At 45.0% G+C, this 17208-nt stretch overlaps 1 protein-coding gene across 3 annotated transcripts in view; it reads right to left on the reverse strand.

Moving 5' to 3' along the window:
* The window catches only part of MTMR4 (myotubularin related protein 4), a 137499-nt gene that overhangs the window by 116907 nt on the left and 3384 nt on the right, over positions 1-17208 (reverse strand). The window contains exons 2-3 of one of the 3 annotated variants that reach the window (XM_074974818.1): positions 1717-1785; positions 123-330 (exon numbers count right to left, since the gene is read on the reverse strand). The exons of 1 other annotated variant lie outside the window; for it this stretch is intronic. The gene's annotated coding sequence lies outside the window, so the exon portion shown is untranslated. The remainder of the gene's footprint in view (positions 1-122; positions 331-1716; positions 1786-17208) is intronic. One more of the 3 variants, XM_074974817.1, reaches the window with a different exon arrangement.

The following is a 17208-nucleotide window of genomic DNA, read 5'->3' on the forward strand; positions in this document are numbered from 1 at the left end:
GGAGAAAACTGAACAACAAGGTACCCACGAACAAGCACCTCAGAAAAAGGACATCTCTAAGGGAGTGGCGAGTAACTTGACACCTTCAAAAATATAAATATACAGGCAAATAACTTTCTCACCTCTACAGATATGAAGCTTAAGGAATGTCCCCGAAGAAAAAGGAGAGCAAAGCTGCAGACGAAAGCAATAACAAGGCCTATAACAACGATACGAGCAGGGAGGAATTGGTTTGGTTCTGCTTTTTCTGTATCACGTTAAACACCATTATCTCCCTTAAGAGAAGCCAGGTACCACTTTCAAGTCCAACACCAGACAAAACATTCAAGTCTGTAGAAAAAGATAATGAACAGCAAGAAAATCCCATGTAAAAAACAGTGCCCTGAAAGTCACATCCCAAAATAAAGCATAGCTTCTGGGGGGAATGGGAGAGATTTTCCAACCCTACCTGGAAACAATCTCAGGAGCAGAGTACAAAGCGGGATTCCCTGCTTGAGACTGAATTCAAAGAATAACTATTGGAAAGACATGGGAGGGGATCATTCATCTGCTTTGCAAATGTCTAAGATGGAAACAGCTCCAAGGCAGGCCATGGTGCAATCTTGTCTCCAGTGAAGGCACCCCTCATCTGGCTTTTAGTTTCAAGCCAGCCAGGTAACATGGTCCTCTCAATAACAGCATGAGCCAGCAAACTAGTGTCAGATGAAAAAGAGCAGAGTGGACTTTCCTGGGGACTTAGTCCTCTCCAAACAGGGCTCCAAGAACCGTTGGACTCTGGGCATATAGAGAAGAGCCTCCCTGGAATGGGCATGCAGTTGTGGGAAGAACATAGGCAGGACAATAGGATCCAACATTGCCTTGGAAAGTAACCTCACATGAACCCACACTAACATCACGTTCTTGTAAAACCTGGTATAAGGCAGGTCAGTGTCTTGGGCCTGAAGCTCATGCTGTGAGGTAAAAATCACTGGCATCAGGACAGTAACCTTCCATATAGGAAATGTAAGCTCTCTGAAACCAAACAGTTCAGATGGAAAGTACACATTTCCCTCCTTGTTTTTGGTATCAAACATTAGTATTATACAGCCCAGCTGGGGCCAAGCAGTAGTACAAGAAAGGCTATAACAAGTAACAAGCAATCTAAGTAGCCCCGGACAGGCATCAAAATGCATTACTATTTATAAATCAATCATCTGATCCTCCTAAGAGAAATCCTATCCCTTTAGACTCTCCTGCAGAGGACTGGGAGGGGTGGGGAATGTTTCTCTAGATGCATGTTCTTTATTAACTCAGTAGAAGCCAAATCCAATCTTGCAAAACATAACATACTTCAGCCATCAATGGACAGTCATGATAGCTCTTCCCCATATGGGGGAAAATTGATTATTAGTTTAGCTCCTGGAGACGTTAAGTTGGAAAACACAGGAAATAGGAAAGTCTGTCAACATACTGAAGGCTAGATTGTGCATTTGCTCCTCGCCCCTAAAATGAAGCAGAGCATAGCAGTGTTGTTCCAGGAATCTCTGAGAAAGAACTGTAAAGGAATTGGTGATGTCAGAGGGGAACAAATGAAAAACCTGCATAGATTTGTTTCTTGTTTGGTAATAGGGTGGGCTTCTTTTTGAAGCAAGTGTCAGGGGTCATAGGTATCTTTATTTATTAGGTTCATCTATTAGTGGAAAAGTAATAATACATAAAACAAATATTAAGCACTACCTTTTGAGACTTTGATTCTTCTGTGGTTGTAGATGTCTCTAAGCTTATTCTACGGAGGCTGACATTTTCCTGCAAAGAGAAGTAAAAATCTCATAGTGAAAAACTATGCATTGAAATCCAGAGAAGGACTTTCAAAAAACACAATACCCATCCCTTTGACTTAGGGCATGGCTACACTTGCAAGGTAGAGCACATTAAAGCAGCCCCGGGTGCCCTAACTCATGACACGTCCACACTGGCAAGGCACGCAGAGCGCCCGGACTCCGCAGCTGGAGCGCTCCTGGTAATCCACCTTGACGAGAAGCATAATGCTTGCTACACCCCCGCTGGAGCACCATGGTGCCAGTGTGGATGCCCTGGTCTATTAATGCACTCTGATTGGTCTCCAGAAGTGTCCCACAATGCCTGTTCTAGCTACTCTGGTCATCACTTTGAACTCTACTGCCCTGCCCTCAGGTGACCAGCCATCAGACCCACCCTTTAAATTCTCTGGGAATTTTGAAAATCTCTTTCCTGTTCGCTCAGCAAGGCATGGAGTGCTCTCAGCGAATCTTTCCAGGTGACCATGGCTCCACACACCAGGCGATCCCCAGTATGGAGCAATAGCGAGGTGCAGGACCTCATCAGTGTTTGGGGGCGGGGGGGGAGGAAGCTGTCCAGTCCCAGCTGCGCTCCAGCCAAAGGAATTATGATACCTTTGGGCAGTTTTCAAGGGACGTGATGGAAAGGGGCCATGACAGAGATGCACTGCAGTGCAGGATTAAAGTGAAGGAGCTGTGGAATGCCTACCGCAAAGCCCGAGAGGCAAACAGCCACTCCAGTGCTGCCCCCGTGACCTGCCGTTTTTACAAAGAGCTGGACGTAATGCTTGGGGGTGACCCAACCTCCACTCCGAGGACCACCATGGACGCTTCAGAGCCCAGTTCAACAAGGCAGGAGGAGGAGGAGGAAAAAGGGAGCAAGGGTGCTGAGGAGGAGGGAGACAGCCCAGCATCCCTAGATGCATGCAGCCAGGAGCTGTTCTCAAGCCAGGAGGAAGGTAGCCAGCCGCGGCGGCCGGTGCTTGGGGAAGAACAAACACCAGAGGAGGTGCCCAGTAAGTGGCTTTTATTTTGGGAAGGAAGTTGTTCGGTGCGGGGTCTTGGGGGTGAGGAGCACAGCATTCCAGACAGGAAGGCTGAGTATGATAACAGGACGTACACAAATCTGTGATTGAACCATTCCCCACCCCATCCCCTTGCCCTTTCTGTTTCCCAAGGAGTTGTGTTTCTTTTCAATAAATGAATTTTCTTTTCAATAAATGCATTTTTTGGCTTTGAAAACATTCTTTATTATTGCATTAAGTAAAAGATACCTTAGCCCAGGAAAGCAACAGGCACCGCAAGTCACTGTAGCAAACACAGATTCCTACTAACAGTGGAACCACTGCACTGCACTCCTGTGCAGGGCACCAAACATTACTGGTGGCTTTCAGCCTCAAATTGCTCCCTCAAGGCATCCCTAATCCTTGCAGCCCCGCACTGGGCCCCTCTAATAGCCCTGCTCTCTGATTGATCAAATTCAGCCTCCAGGTGTTGAACCGTGAAGTTCCATGCCTGAGTGAATCTTTCACCCTTCCCTTCAAATATGTTATGGCGGGTACAGCACGCGGATATAACCGTGGGGATGTTGTCATCGGCCAGGTCCAGCTTCCCATACAGATGGCGCCAGTGGCCCTTTAAACGGCCAAAAGCACACTCCAGTCATTCTGCACCGCCTCAGCCTGTTGTTGAACCGCTCCTTCCTGCTGTCAAGGCTCCCTGTGTAGGGTTTCATGAGCCAGGGCATTAAAGGGTAAGCGGGGTCTCCAAGGATCACAATGGGCATTTCTATTTCCCCTACAGTGATCATCTGGTCTAGGAAGAAAGACCTGGCTTGCAGCTTCCTGAACAAGCCTGTGTTCCAAAAGATGCGTGCATCATGCACCTTTCCGGACCAGCCTGCGTTCATGTCAATGAAACGGTGATCCACAAGCACCTGGAGAACCAAAGAGAAATACCCCTTCTGATTAACGTACTCGGAGGCTAGGTGGGCTGGTGCCAGAATTGGAATATGCGTCCCATCTATCACCCCTCCGCAGTTAGAGAAACCCATTTGTGCAAAGCCAGCCACAGTGTCATGCACGTTACCCAGAGTCATGGTTCTTCTGAGCAGGATGCGATTAATGGCCCTGGAAACTTCCATCAACACGATTCCAACAGTCGACTTTTCCCACTCCAAACTGGTTAGCAACCAATCGGTAGCTGTCTGGACTTGCCAGCTTCAAAATTGCAACAGCCACCCACTTCTCCACAGGCAGGGCAGCTCTCAATCTTGTATCCTTGCGCCGCAGCGTGGGGGTGAGCTCAGCACACAGTCCCATGAAAGTGGATTTTCTCATCTGAAAGTTCTTCAGCCACTGCTTGTCATCCCAGACTTGCATGATGATGTGATCCCACCACTCAGTGCTTGTTTCCCGAGCTCAAAAGTGGCGTTCCACTGCGGTGAGCATGACCATGAATGCCACAAGCAATATCGTGTCGTATGCATTATGCGAGTCGACATCATGGTCTGGCTCCTCACTGTCAGTTTGTAGCTTAAGGAGTAACTCGACTGCCATTTGTGACATGCTAGCGAGACCCATCAGCATATTCCTCAGCACTTCAGGATCCATTCCCACAGACTGAAAGGGAAGACAGCGCACGCAGTACAAAAAGCATTGAAAGATGGCGCCAAATGTGGACAGAAGAACAGGGATTGCTGGGATGCGAAGTGATGCATCATGGGGCATTAGGACAGGACCCAGAATGCCCTGCACCCCCCTCCCCCCAGCACCAGAATGGGAAGAGGTGCGCTGTGGGATAGCTACCCATAATGCACCACTCCCAATACCGCTGCAAGTACTGCAAATGTGGCCACTCCAGTGCATTTGCAGCTGACAGTGTAAACACACTGCAGCGCTTTCCCTACTGAGTTCTCCGAGGGCAGCTTTAACTCACAGCACTCTACATCTGCAAGTGTAGCCATGCCCTTAGCTTCCCTCAATAACTACAAGCAGGGAAGGGAGAGAAGATTTTTGAAGATTTTTTTGTAATTATTTGTTACTTTTTAATTACCCGAGAGACACTCAGATACTACCAAGGTGAGCATCACATATGATTAGATAGAACAAAGATTTCATTTCCACTTGGTGCTGTAATTTTTTCCAGTTAAAAGTAATTGTGTGTTAACTTTCATTTCTCTACTTTCATGCAAGGAAGTGTCCATGAATTTCTAATGGAGACAAACTGCACACTCCCCTTAGAAATGGTGCCTCTGAGCTCTGGCATCTTTTTTCTGTATCTTCAGGCCAGTACTTGCAAGTGCTTTAGAGGATAGGATTAAAATTCAAAATGATCTGGACAAACTGGAGAAATGGTCTGAAGTAAATAGGATGAAATTCAATAAGGACAAATGCAAAGTACTCCACTTAGGAAGGAACAATCAGTTGCACACATATAAAATGGGAAATGACTGTCTAGGAAGGAGTATGTGGAAAGAGATATGGGGGTCATAGTGGATCACAAGCTAAATATGAGTCAACAGTGTAACGCTGTTGCAAAAAAAGCAAACATCATTCTGGGATGTATTAGCAGGAGTATTGTAAGCAAGACATGAGAAGTAATTCTTCCGCTCTACTCTGCACTGATTAGGCCTCAACTGGAGTATTTGGTCCAGTTCTGGGTGCCACATTTCCGGAAAGATGTGGACAAACTGGAGAAAGTCCAGAGAAGAGCAACAAAAATGATTAAAGGTCTAGAAAACATGACCTATGAAGGAAGATTGAAAAAATTGGGTTTGTTTAGTCTGGAGAAGAGAAGACAGAGAGGACATGATAATTTTCAAGGACATAAAAGGTTGTTACAAGAAGGAGGGAAAAAAATTATTCTTATTAACCTCTGATCAGGTGCACATGACTTACGAGGAGAGGCTGAGGGAACTGGGCTTGTTTAGTCTGCAGAAGAGAAGAGCGAGGGGTATTTGATAGCAGCCTTCAACAACTTGAAGGGGGTTCCAAAGAGGATGGAGCTCGGCTGTTCTCAGCAGTGGCAGATGACAGAACAAGGAGCAATGGTCTCAAGTTGCAGTGGGGGAGGTCTAGGTTGGATATTAGGAAACATTATTTCACTAGGAGGGTGGGGAAGCACTGGAATGGGTTACCTGGGGAGGTGGTGGAATCTCCATCCTTAGAGGTTTTTAAGGCCCGGCTTGACAAAGCCCTGGCTGGGATGATTTAGTTCGTGTTGGTCCTGCTTTGAGCAGGGGGTTGGACTAGATGATCTCCCGAGGTCTTGTCTAACCCTGATATTCTATGGTTCTAAGAAGCAATGGGCTTAAACTGCAGCAAGAGCAGTTTAGGTTGGAAATTAGAAAAAACCTCCTAATTGTCAGAGCGGTTAAGCACTGGAATAAATTGCCTAGGGAGGCTGTGGGATCGCCATCATTGGGGCTTTTTAAGAGCAGGTTGGACAAACACCTGTCAGGGATGGTCTAGATCAGTGCTACTCACAGTGGTGGTCTGTGGATAAAGTAGCCAAATGAGCTCTTCCCCTTGTGTGAGCAGAACCTCCTTGGACGCAACATCGGGCGCAACATCGGCTGCCGGGCTGCGCACACATTGGAAAAAAAAAATTGCTGGTTCCCCACATCAGATAGCTTGAGAAGCACTGGTCTAGAAAATACTTAGTCCTGCTTTGAGTGCAGGGGACTGGACTAGATGACCTCTTGAGTTCCCTTCCAGTTCTATGATTCTACTCCACTCCCCTGTAGGGCATGGGAATATAAAGTTGAGGTCAGGATGATCTTGCCTTAAGGGGGAGAGACCAGAGGCACACTCAGGAAGAAGCTGTCCCAAGAAGAGAGACTCATTGTGCTTATAATAATGGAGACAGTGTTATAACCTACATGATCACACCGTGCATGGGATACACACATAATGGGTCTGGATGCTAGCCCAGTGAATCACAAACCATTTTGTTGGAAGTCCCTGAACGCAGCCATACCAATCCACCCTCCACAAAAGCCAGGGATAAGGAGACATTCTCTGAAGAGCCCCACATGTAGTAACCTTCACCCTGGCACTACCACCTGCTGCAGCTGTGATGCAACAGCACAGAATGCTGTCCTGGGGAGAGAGACAGCCAACGAGAGAGCAGCTTGAGCTGGGGAGGGGGCTCGGGATCCACCTGAAGGGGCAGTTGGGGAAAAACAGCTGTTAGAAAAGGAGAAGAATCTCAATGCTGAGCTAGCAGATGAACGGGAGCCTGGGCAGGAGGTGAGGTGATGAGAGAACAGGACAATAAAAGCAGGAGATTGGGAAGTGAGAAAGAGGAAAATAGGAATGGTTTCAGGTCAGGAGAAGCAGGTACTACTGGCGAAAGGCAGTAGAGGGAAATAAAATCTACAGACTTACCAGAGATAGAGAGTCAGGGGGAAAAACTGAAAGGAAATATCATTGGTGAAAAAGGGAATTGAACAAAAAGCTGTGTTAGATGAAAACAGATCCTGAAAACAGTAAATGAAAAGCCCACCCACAAAGGACCTAAAGTGAGTGAGCAGAGAAAATGACTGTCCAAACATCTGTTGAAGGAATACAGTTCAAAGGTGCCTAATGGACAAGTGAGGGCCCACAAGGCAAAGAAACTCCACTTGTGGATAAACTCGGTAGAAAGAGGTACAGCCACAGGAACATCGAATCCAAGGAGCACTTCAAGCCAAAGAGAGGAAAAGAACAGGACAGCAAGCGTGGAGCTGGACTGAGAGTCAAGGAGAGGAAGAGTTTCTTCTCTGAAGTGACAGTCTATTGTAATCTCTTGTTCTTGTTAACAACAATGCATTTGGTACTAACTGCACAGCATGTCCAATCACACAAAAGGTTAACGAGTTGGTAACCTATAGTTTAATATCATAAGTAGTAAGCCTTTGGTCATGTTCTATATTATTTATGCTCCTGGTACAAGTTTGGGGTTTTGCCTTAGCAAGTTATAAAAATTTCAAATTATCCCTTTTGTTGTGGTTTGCCTCTCCTCACAGTTAACATAGCCTAGCCAAGCTGGGTCATCACACACACATTTATTAGTTCTACAAAATGCACCTGGGGGGAAACAAAACGAGGGGAGTGTTTTGGGGGACAGAGGCAACAATGTAAGTTGGAGTCCCTTTGACCTCAGAAGCAACATTCTGAGGTCTGAACACCATCCCGACAGACTCCTGTCTGGTACCGGCTGGAGTTGCTGCTCCTAACATATTGCTCAAATTCCGCCCTGAGAGATAGGCCAGAGACTTCAGCTTGATGGAGGGTTTCACTACACATCCTAACAAAAAGACCTCCTCCCAGCTAGGGTACAAAGCTGCAGGAAAACATGAGATTTGGAAGATGTGGCTAAACACCACCAGCAACGGGGTGACACAGCTCTGGAAACTTACTTGCCCACCCTGCCCTCCTCAGAACATTAAATAAATTTTCATTTTTATCAGTGAAAGTTACAGTGCCCATTACTGCAAACTAATACTGATTTACAAACCCCTTTAATTAGCTGTATCGAACTAGTGCCTGAACAAGTTAGTTTTCAGATAGCTCCCTAACTTTATACAAAACCTCCTTACTCTCTCCCATGAATGCCCTGAAAGCTATCTGAACAATGAGAAGACTAGTAATTAAGCAGACTTCAAATCAGAATGACCAAAAAGCACCCTTACCACTTAGGGCTTCACATGCCTCGATATAAACCAAGCAAATACATTATAAGGTAATAAACTAGAAAGCCACACCAACTCAAAACACCCAACAGCCATTCATGAACACGTGAAGTATCAGATAAACTGGCAAAAAAGGTGTCTTCAAAACAAATCCCCAGCCTCGGACGTTAGCCACAAGCTGCTCCAAACCATCCCCCCATGTAGGGGAGTTTGTGGCCAGGCATCCCCAGCAGCCACATATTTCTAGTCAAGAGGGAGAATGACCTCAGATACTTAGTCAACTAAACAGATGGACTCAGGCCAATGATGGCATAGGGACAAACCCATGAGGTCAACAGATGTCACTGCCAGAATCATCTACTGCAGCAGGTTGGTACAGCAAGTGCACATCATGGACCTCCCCAGAGAGGCAGTAGCAAGTGGCTTCCAAGAGGGGCTTGCACACAAGAGATGGTAACCAGCCAGTACACTTAAAGAAACTTCCCAATAGAGGTAGGAAGAGGAAGGACATTTTACCCATTGTATTACTTTAGGAAGGAAGGAGGTAAGGGAAGAGACAAATATGTCCCTGCTATAAGATTCTTCAAACACCACAGGACTATGTAAAGAGAGAGCAACAGTGCCAAAGTCAACCAGGCCTTTACAGCAACTGTGCAATGGCCAACATGCTGCTTCCCTTAAACTGGGCTGACTACATTAGATTGATCAAACCTGTCATTGTCAAAGAACAGCATCCCAAGGGGTCTGAAAGGCTGCCAATCAATATAAATGACAGTCACCTGCACCGGTTCAGATCACCATTTCAATTTAGAAATCCTACACAACTGAAATGAAAGAGAAGTTACCTTATTAGCATGACAAACTCTACAGATGGTTTCAGAGTGGTAGCCATGTTAGTCTGTATCAGCAAAAACAACGAGGAGTACTTGTGGCACCTTAGAGACTAACAAATTTATTTGGCCATAAGCTTTCATGGGCTAAAACCCACTTCGTCAGATGCATGGAGTGGAAAATACAGTAGGCAGGTATAAATACACAGCATATGAAAAGATGGGAGTTGCCTTACCAAGTGGGGGGTCAGTTCTAATGAGACAATTCAATTAAAGTGGAAGAGGGCAATTATCAACAGGAGGAAAAATCACTTCTGTAGTGGTAATCAGGGTGGCCCATTTCAAACAGTTGACAAGAAGGTGTGAGTAATAGTAGAGGGTTCCTACTGACCCCACACTTGGTAAGGAAACTCCCATCTTTTCATATGCTGTTTATTTATACCTGCCTACTGTGTTTTCCACTCCATGCATCTGATGAAGTAGGTTTTAGCTCACGAAAGCTTATGCCCAAATACATCTGTTAGTCTCTAAGGTGGCACAAGTACTCCTCGTTGTTTCTACAGATGGTGGTGCCCAGACACTACATATAACAGGAGTGGCCAAAATTACTGAACCTCCTAGCGGCATACAATAATCTTCAGAAGGTCGAAAGCCGCAAGACACACACAACCTGCCCTGCGGAGCAGTACCTGCTGGAGTGCGGGGCTTCTGCCTTGATGCTCCCACCCCAGGGCCAAAGTCCTTAAACCCCCCCTTCCTGCAGGATAGAAGCCTCTAGTCCCCCACCACGCCGCCACAGGGCAGAAGCCCCAAGCTCCCCCCTGCCCAGTCTTGTAGACAGAGAATGGGTGGGGTGCTTTGGAGGCTCCAGGAGCTGCACTTTTAACTATAAAAGAGCTGCATGTGGCTCACAAGCCACAGTTGGCCACACCTGACAAATAAGAACGACGCCCATATTGGGTCAGATCAAAGGTCCATCTAGCCCAGTAACCAGTCTTCTGATAGGGGCCAATGCCAGGTGCTTCAGCTGGAATGGAAGGATGTGGAAAAATTGGAGAGAGTCCAGCGAAAGGCAACAAAAATCATTAGGGGTTTGGAACACATGACTTATGAGGAGAGGCTGAGGGAACTGGGATTGTTTAGTCTGCAGAAGAGAAGAATGAGGGGGGATTTGATAGCTGCTTTCAACTACCTGAGAGGTGGTTCCAAAGAGGATGGTTCTAGACTATTCTCAGTGGTAGAAGATGACAGGACAAGGAGTAATGGTCTCAAATTGCAGTGGGGGAGGTTTAGGTTGGATATTAGGAAAAACTTTTTCACTAGGAGGGTGGTGAAACACTGGAATGCGTTACCTAGGGAGGTGGTAGAATCTCCTTCCTTAGAAGTTTTTAAGGTCAGGCTTGACAAAGCCCTGGCTGGGATGATTTAATTGGGGAATGGTCCTGCTTTGAGCAGGGGGTTGGACTAGATGACCTCCTGAGGTCCCTTCCAACCCTGATATTCTATGATTCTATGAATGAACAGAATAGGTAATCATCCAGTGATCCATCCCCTGTCGCCCATTCCCAGCTTCTGGCAAACAGAGGCTAGGGACACAACCTTTGCCCATTGTGGCGAATAGCCACTGATGGACCTATCCTCCGTGAACTTATCTAGTTCTTTTTTGAATTGTGTTATAGTCTTGGCTTTCACAAAATCCTCTGGAAAAGAGTTCCACAGGTTGACTGTGCATTGTGTGAAGAAATACTTCCTTTTGTTTGTTTTAAACCTGCTGCCTATTCATTTCATTTCGTGACCCCTAGTTCGTGTGTTATGAGTAAATAACAACACTTCCCTATTCACTTTCTCCACATCAGTCATGATTTTAAAGACCTCTATCATATCCCCCCTTCGTCATCTCTTTTCCAAGCTGATAAGTCCCAGTCTTATTAATCTCTCCTCATATGGAAGCTGTCCCATACCCCCAATCTTTTTTGTTGCCCTTTTATGTACCTTTTCCAATTGCAATATATCTTTTCTGAGCTGGGGTGACCAGATCTGCATGCAGTATTCAAGATGTGAGCTTACCATGGATTTCTATAGAGGCAATATGATATTTTCTGTCTTTTTATCTATCCCTTTCTTAATGATGTCCAACATTCCGTTAGCTTTTTTTAACTGCCGCTGCACACTGAGTGGATGTTTTTGGAGAACTATCCACAGTGACTCTAAGATCACTTTCTTGAGTGGTAACAGATAAGTTAGACCCCATCATTTTACATGTATAGTTGGGATTATGTTTTCCAATGTGCTTTACTTTGCATTTACCAAAATTGAATTTCATCTGCCATTTTGTTGCCCAGACACCCAGTTTTGTGAGATCCTTTTGTAGCTCTTCGCAGTCTGCTTTGGACTTAATTATCTTGAGTAGTTTTGTATCATCTACAGATTTTGCCACCTCACCGTTTACCCCTTTTTCCAGATCATTTATGAACATGTTGAACAGCATCGGTCCCACTACAGACCCCTGGGGGAAAACACTATTTCCCTCTCTCCATTCTGAAAATTGACCATTTATTCCTACCCTTTGTTTCCTATCTTTTAACCCGTTACTGATCCATGAGAGGACCTTCTCTCACATCCCATGACTGCTTACTTTGCTTAAGAGCCTTTGGTGTGAGACCCTGTCAAAGGCTTTCTGAAAGTCTAAAGTACACTATATCCACTGGATCCCCCTTCTCCACATACTTATTGACCCTCTCAAAGAATTCTAGCAGATTGGTGAGGTATGATTTCCCTTTACAAAAATGGGACTCTTCCCCAACAAATTGCGTTCATCTAGGTGTCTGATAATTCTGTTCTTTACTATAGTTTCAACCAATTTGCCTGGTACTGAAGTTAGGTTTACTGGCCTGTAATGACTGGGATCGTCTCTGGAGCCTTTCAAAAATTGGCATCACATTAGCTATCCTCCAGTTATCTGGTACTGAAGCTGATTTAAATGATAGGTTACATACCACAGTTAGTAGTTCTGCAATTTCACATTTGAGTTCCTTCAGAACTCTTGGGTGAACACCATCTGCTCCTGGTGATTTATTACTGTTCAGTTTATCAATTTGTTTCAAAACCTCCTCAAATGACCTCAATCTGGGATAGTTCCTCAGATCTGTCACCTAAAAAGAATGGCTCATATTGGGGAATCTCCTTCACATCCTCAGCCGTGAAGACCGATGCAAAGAATTCTTTTAGTTTCTCACAATGGCCTTATAGTCCCTGAGTGCTCCGTTAGCATCTCGATCATAGAGTGGCCCGACTGGCTGTTTAGCAGGCTTACTGCTTCTGATGTACTTTTAAAAAAAAGAAAATTGCTATTACTTTTTGAGTCTTTGGCTAGCTGTTCTTCAAATTCTTTTTTGGCCTTCCTAATTATATGTTTACACTTCATTTGACAGAGTTTATGCTCCTTTCTACTTTCCTCACTAAGATTTAACTTCCACTTTTTGCAGGATGCCTTTTTGCCTCTAACTGCTTCTTTTATTTAGTTGTTTAGCCACAGTGGCACTTTTTTAGTCCTCTTACTATGTTTTTTAATTTGGGGTATACATTTAAGTTGAGCCTCTATTATGGTGTCTTTAAAAACTTTCCATGCAGTTCGCAGGGATTTCACTTTTGGCACTGTACCTTTTAATTTCTCTTTAACCAACTTCCTCATTCTGTGTAGTTCCCCTTTCTAAACTTAAATGCTACCATGCTGGGCTGTTTTGGTGTTTTCCCCACCACAGGGATGTTAAATGTTATCGTCACTATTACCAAGCAGTTCAGCTATTTTCACCTCTTGGACCAGATCCTGTGCTCCACTTAGGACTATATCAAGAACTGCCTCTCCTCTTGTGGGTTCCAGGACTAGCTTCTCCAAGAAGCAGCCACTGAAGGTGTCAAACTTTGTCTCTGCATCCTGTCCTGAGGTGACATGTACCCAGTCAATATAGGGATAGCTGAAATCCCCCATTATTATGGAGTTCGTTTTATTTTTGTAGCCTCTCTAATCTCTCTGAGCATTTCACAGTCATCATAACCATCCTGGTCAGGTGGTCAGTAGCATATCCCTATTGCTATATTCTTATTATTCAAGCATGGAATTACTATCCATAGAGATTCTATGGTACAGTTTGGTTCATTAAGATTTTTACTTCATTTGACTCTACGCTTTCTTTCACATATAATGCCACTCCCCCATCAGCACAACTTATTCTGTCCTTTCGATATATTTTGTACCCTGGTATTACTGTGTCCCATTGATTATCTTCATTCCACCAAGTTTCTGTGATACCTATTTTATCAATATTCTCATTTAATACAAGGCACTCTAGTTCACCTATCTTTTTATTTAGACTTCTAGCATTTGTATATAAGCACTTAAAAATGATCACTTTTTAGCTGCCTGCCATGATGTGACATAAGACAGAGTGCAAGGAAGGGATACAGCCCCTCAATGCACCTTCCAATCTCCCACTCTTTGGTCCTGGGCTACTGAAATCAATGGAAGCATTGCCATTGAACTCAATGAATGCAGAATATGACCATCAGGAAACAAGCTTCTGCTTTTCAAACATGACACATTTTCTGAGCTAACGGCACAAAAATATCAGGGCAGGGCAGTGAATAGACACTGGGACACAGAAAATTATACACGCACTAAACTAGACATACCTGGGCCTCATGACTAATGTGTCAGGGAGTTCTGGACTGGCAGGAAAACCACTAGAAGTCCTGCAGACCCATTCCACTGAAATAGACCACTGAATAGTTCAAATCCAACAGTCCACAGACAGAAATGTCAGTTTCAGGGGAAACTGCACCTTTGAACGTCCCACCCCACAACGTTCCTTGAGGGCATCCACTTAAAGTTTTAAGGTTCAGCCATCACCTCTCTTGGGGTGGAGACCTGCATCTCTCCCTCTCCAAATCAGGGGGTTGGACTGCAAGCCCTGTGTAACTCACTGCAATTTCCCAGCAGGTCTGGCTTGGGTAAAGCATATGTGGTTAACTCTTTCTCCAGGGGCTACAGCAGTGTACGCTAATTACTAACCAGCCTTCACAAAGCAAATTGCATTTACTCTTAGGTGGAAAGCATTACAGAGAAAAAAACACCATAAAACACAATAAAAGTTCCTACATACATGATAATAGCTTACCAGAGGTCACCCATCAGCCTTACTGGGCCCGAGCAGGCCAAAGTCTTTCCAGCCCTTCCACAAGAGCTGGGGGCCCCCTTTAGACAGAGGGTCTGTCTGTTTGCTGGATCACAAAGAAGCTTTTGAGTCAGTTTAAAAGTAGTCTTTTTCATAGAATCATAGAATATCAGAATTGGAAGGGACCTCAGGAGATCATCTAGTCCAACCCCCTGCTCAAAGCAGACACAATTCCCAATTTTTTTTTTTTTGCCCCAGATCCCTAAATGGCCCCCTCAAGGATTGAACTCACAACCCTGGGTTTAGCAGACCATTGCTCAAACCACTGAGACCTTTCTTTGGCTGTTAGTCTTTGGAAAACCCAGCTTGCACCAGTGTACGCAACTGTCCCCTGGTGAGGCAGGGGGATAACAACCTAAGTAATTCTTCTTAATCACCCCCCACTGTTCCTGGCAGAGTGGTGGCAACTCTCCCCCACTACAGTTCCATATAAGCCCTGGCCCACAGTGCTACATAAACCATTCATACACTTAATAGAATAATATGGTCCCCAGAGATATTGCATGTGGTTGCAGTATCTGTCACAAATAACGCTACTGACATTGATAGAATTATTCAACCCATGTCACTGTCTGGATTGGAAGTGCATGACTTTAACTGTTGTGACAATGGGGCCTACAAATTAACCCTGACTGCGAGCTCAACTGTGAAAAGGCATGAAAGTCATAAAGCGTCACTATAACTTACAATAACAAATGTTGATGGGAAAAGTTGCAAAGGGGAGACAGATTGAACTCATCCAAACAAAAAGACCTTCTGATATAATTCAAGGACTGTGTTAAGATCAAGCTGGGTAAAAAAGAGAAGCTATTCCATCCATCGTTCCCTTTTGGGGTCCTTACAGAAGGGACCTTTGGGAGAAAAACTGGCTCTCGGAGCAAGCTTTACCATTATGGCTGCCACACTCAGCATTTCCTGGGACCCCAGGCCTTTGTCATCCTGATCCTGAGAGGTTTCAGAGTAGCAGCCGTGTTAGTCTGTATTCACAAAAAGAAAAGGCGGACTTGTGGCACCTTAGAGACTAACAAATTTATTTGAGCATAAGCTTTCGTGAGCTACAGCTCACTTCATCGGATGCATCCTGAGAGATGTTCTGACCAAACTGGGCCAGAAAGAGGGATCCAGATGATATTGTCACTTCTACCAACTCCAGAGAAATCCCACCTGGAATGTGAAACTCTGTCACAAAACCTCTCCTTGCCCCCGTGTCTTCTTTACCTTCCCCATCTGATTTCTTCGCTTTCTTACTCTCTCCTTTTTCCCTCTGTCTAATAGGAGTCTGGCTTAGCCAGCCAAGGCTGCTGTAAATCCTTGACCAAAAAGAGGCAGCTAAAAGCAATGCCCTAAAAAGCCCAACACTGGTATGAGTCTGTCAGGTCTTGGGGTGGCTGATAAGACCATGCACTGTGCCTGTGTTTTTCCAGCAGCGAGGGTACAAGTGAAAGTCAGAGAAAGGAAGCTGCATTTTTTGTCTGCGCTGTTCTTTTCTCTGCCCATTTTGTGCATCTTTGTCGTGTTCTTTCTTCTTAGGAAATGGGATTGAACAATAACAGCAATGACAACTGCTCCAGCCATCTTTGAATCCATCTAAGGGTATGTCTACATAGCAATGTAAGCCATGGGATAGTGGGACTCAAGTCAGCTGACCCATGTCAGGGAACCCTGGGTTTGAGTGTCTACACTGCATTTTGACCCCAGGTTAAGGATTTTCTGACCCACGCTCAAACTTAGGGCTCTGGCATCCACACTGCAGTGCACAGACATGAGTGAAAGTAACCCTATCCCATAGTGGCTGGCACTCCCCCGTCATAAATATAAAGGGAAGGGTAAACCCCTTTAAAATCCCTCCTGGCCAGAGGAAAAATCCTCTCACCTGTAAAGGGTTAAGAAGCTAAAGGGAACCTCGCTGGCACCTGACCAAAATGACCAATGAGGAGACAAGATACTTTCAAAAGCTGGGAGGAGGGAGAGAAATAAAGGGTCTGTGTCTGTCTGTATGCTGCTTTTGCCGGGGACAGAACAGGAATGGAGTCTTAGAACTTTTAGTAAGTAATCTAGCTAGGTATGTGTTAGATTATGATTTCTTTAAATGGCTGAGAAAAGAGTTGTGCTGAATAGAATGACTATTCTTGTCTGTGTGTCTTTTTTGTAACTTAAGGTTTTGCCTAGAGGGATTCTCTATGTTTTGAATCTAATTACCCTGTAAGGTATCTACCATCCTGATTTTACAGAGGTGATTCCTTTACTTCTATTAAAAGTCTTCTTGTAAGAAAACTGAATGGTTTTTCATTGTTCTCAGATCCAAGGGTTTGGGTCTGTGGTCACCTATGCAAATTGGTGAGGATTTTTACCAAACCTTCCCCAGGAAGTGGGGTGCAAGGGTTGGGAGGATTTTGGGGGGAAAGATGTGTCCAAACTACATTTCCCAGTAAACCCAGTTAAAGTTTGGTGGTGGCAGTGGAAATCCAGGGGCAAAGGATAAAATTAATTTGTACCTTGGGGAAGTTTTAACCTAAGCTGGTGAAAGTAAGCTTAGGAGGTTTTCATGCAGGTCCCCACATCTGTACCCTAGAGTTCAGAGTGGGGGAGGAACCTTGACACCCCCACACATGCACACTGCATGTTGACACTCTAACCCTATGAATGGGTTACACTGTGGGAAAACTCTACTGCCC

The sequence above is a fragment of the Natator depressus genome, chromosome 17 (genome assembly GCF_965152275.1).
Source record: "Natator depressus isolate rNatDep1 chromosome 17, rNatDep2.hap1, whole genome shotgun sequence".
Lineage (NCBI taxonomy): Eukaryota > Metazoa > Chordata > Testudines > Cheloniidae > Natator > Natator depressus.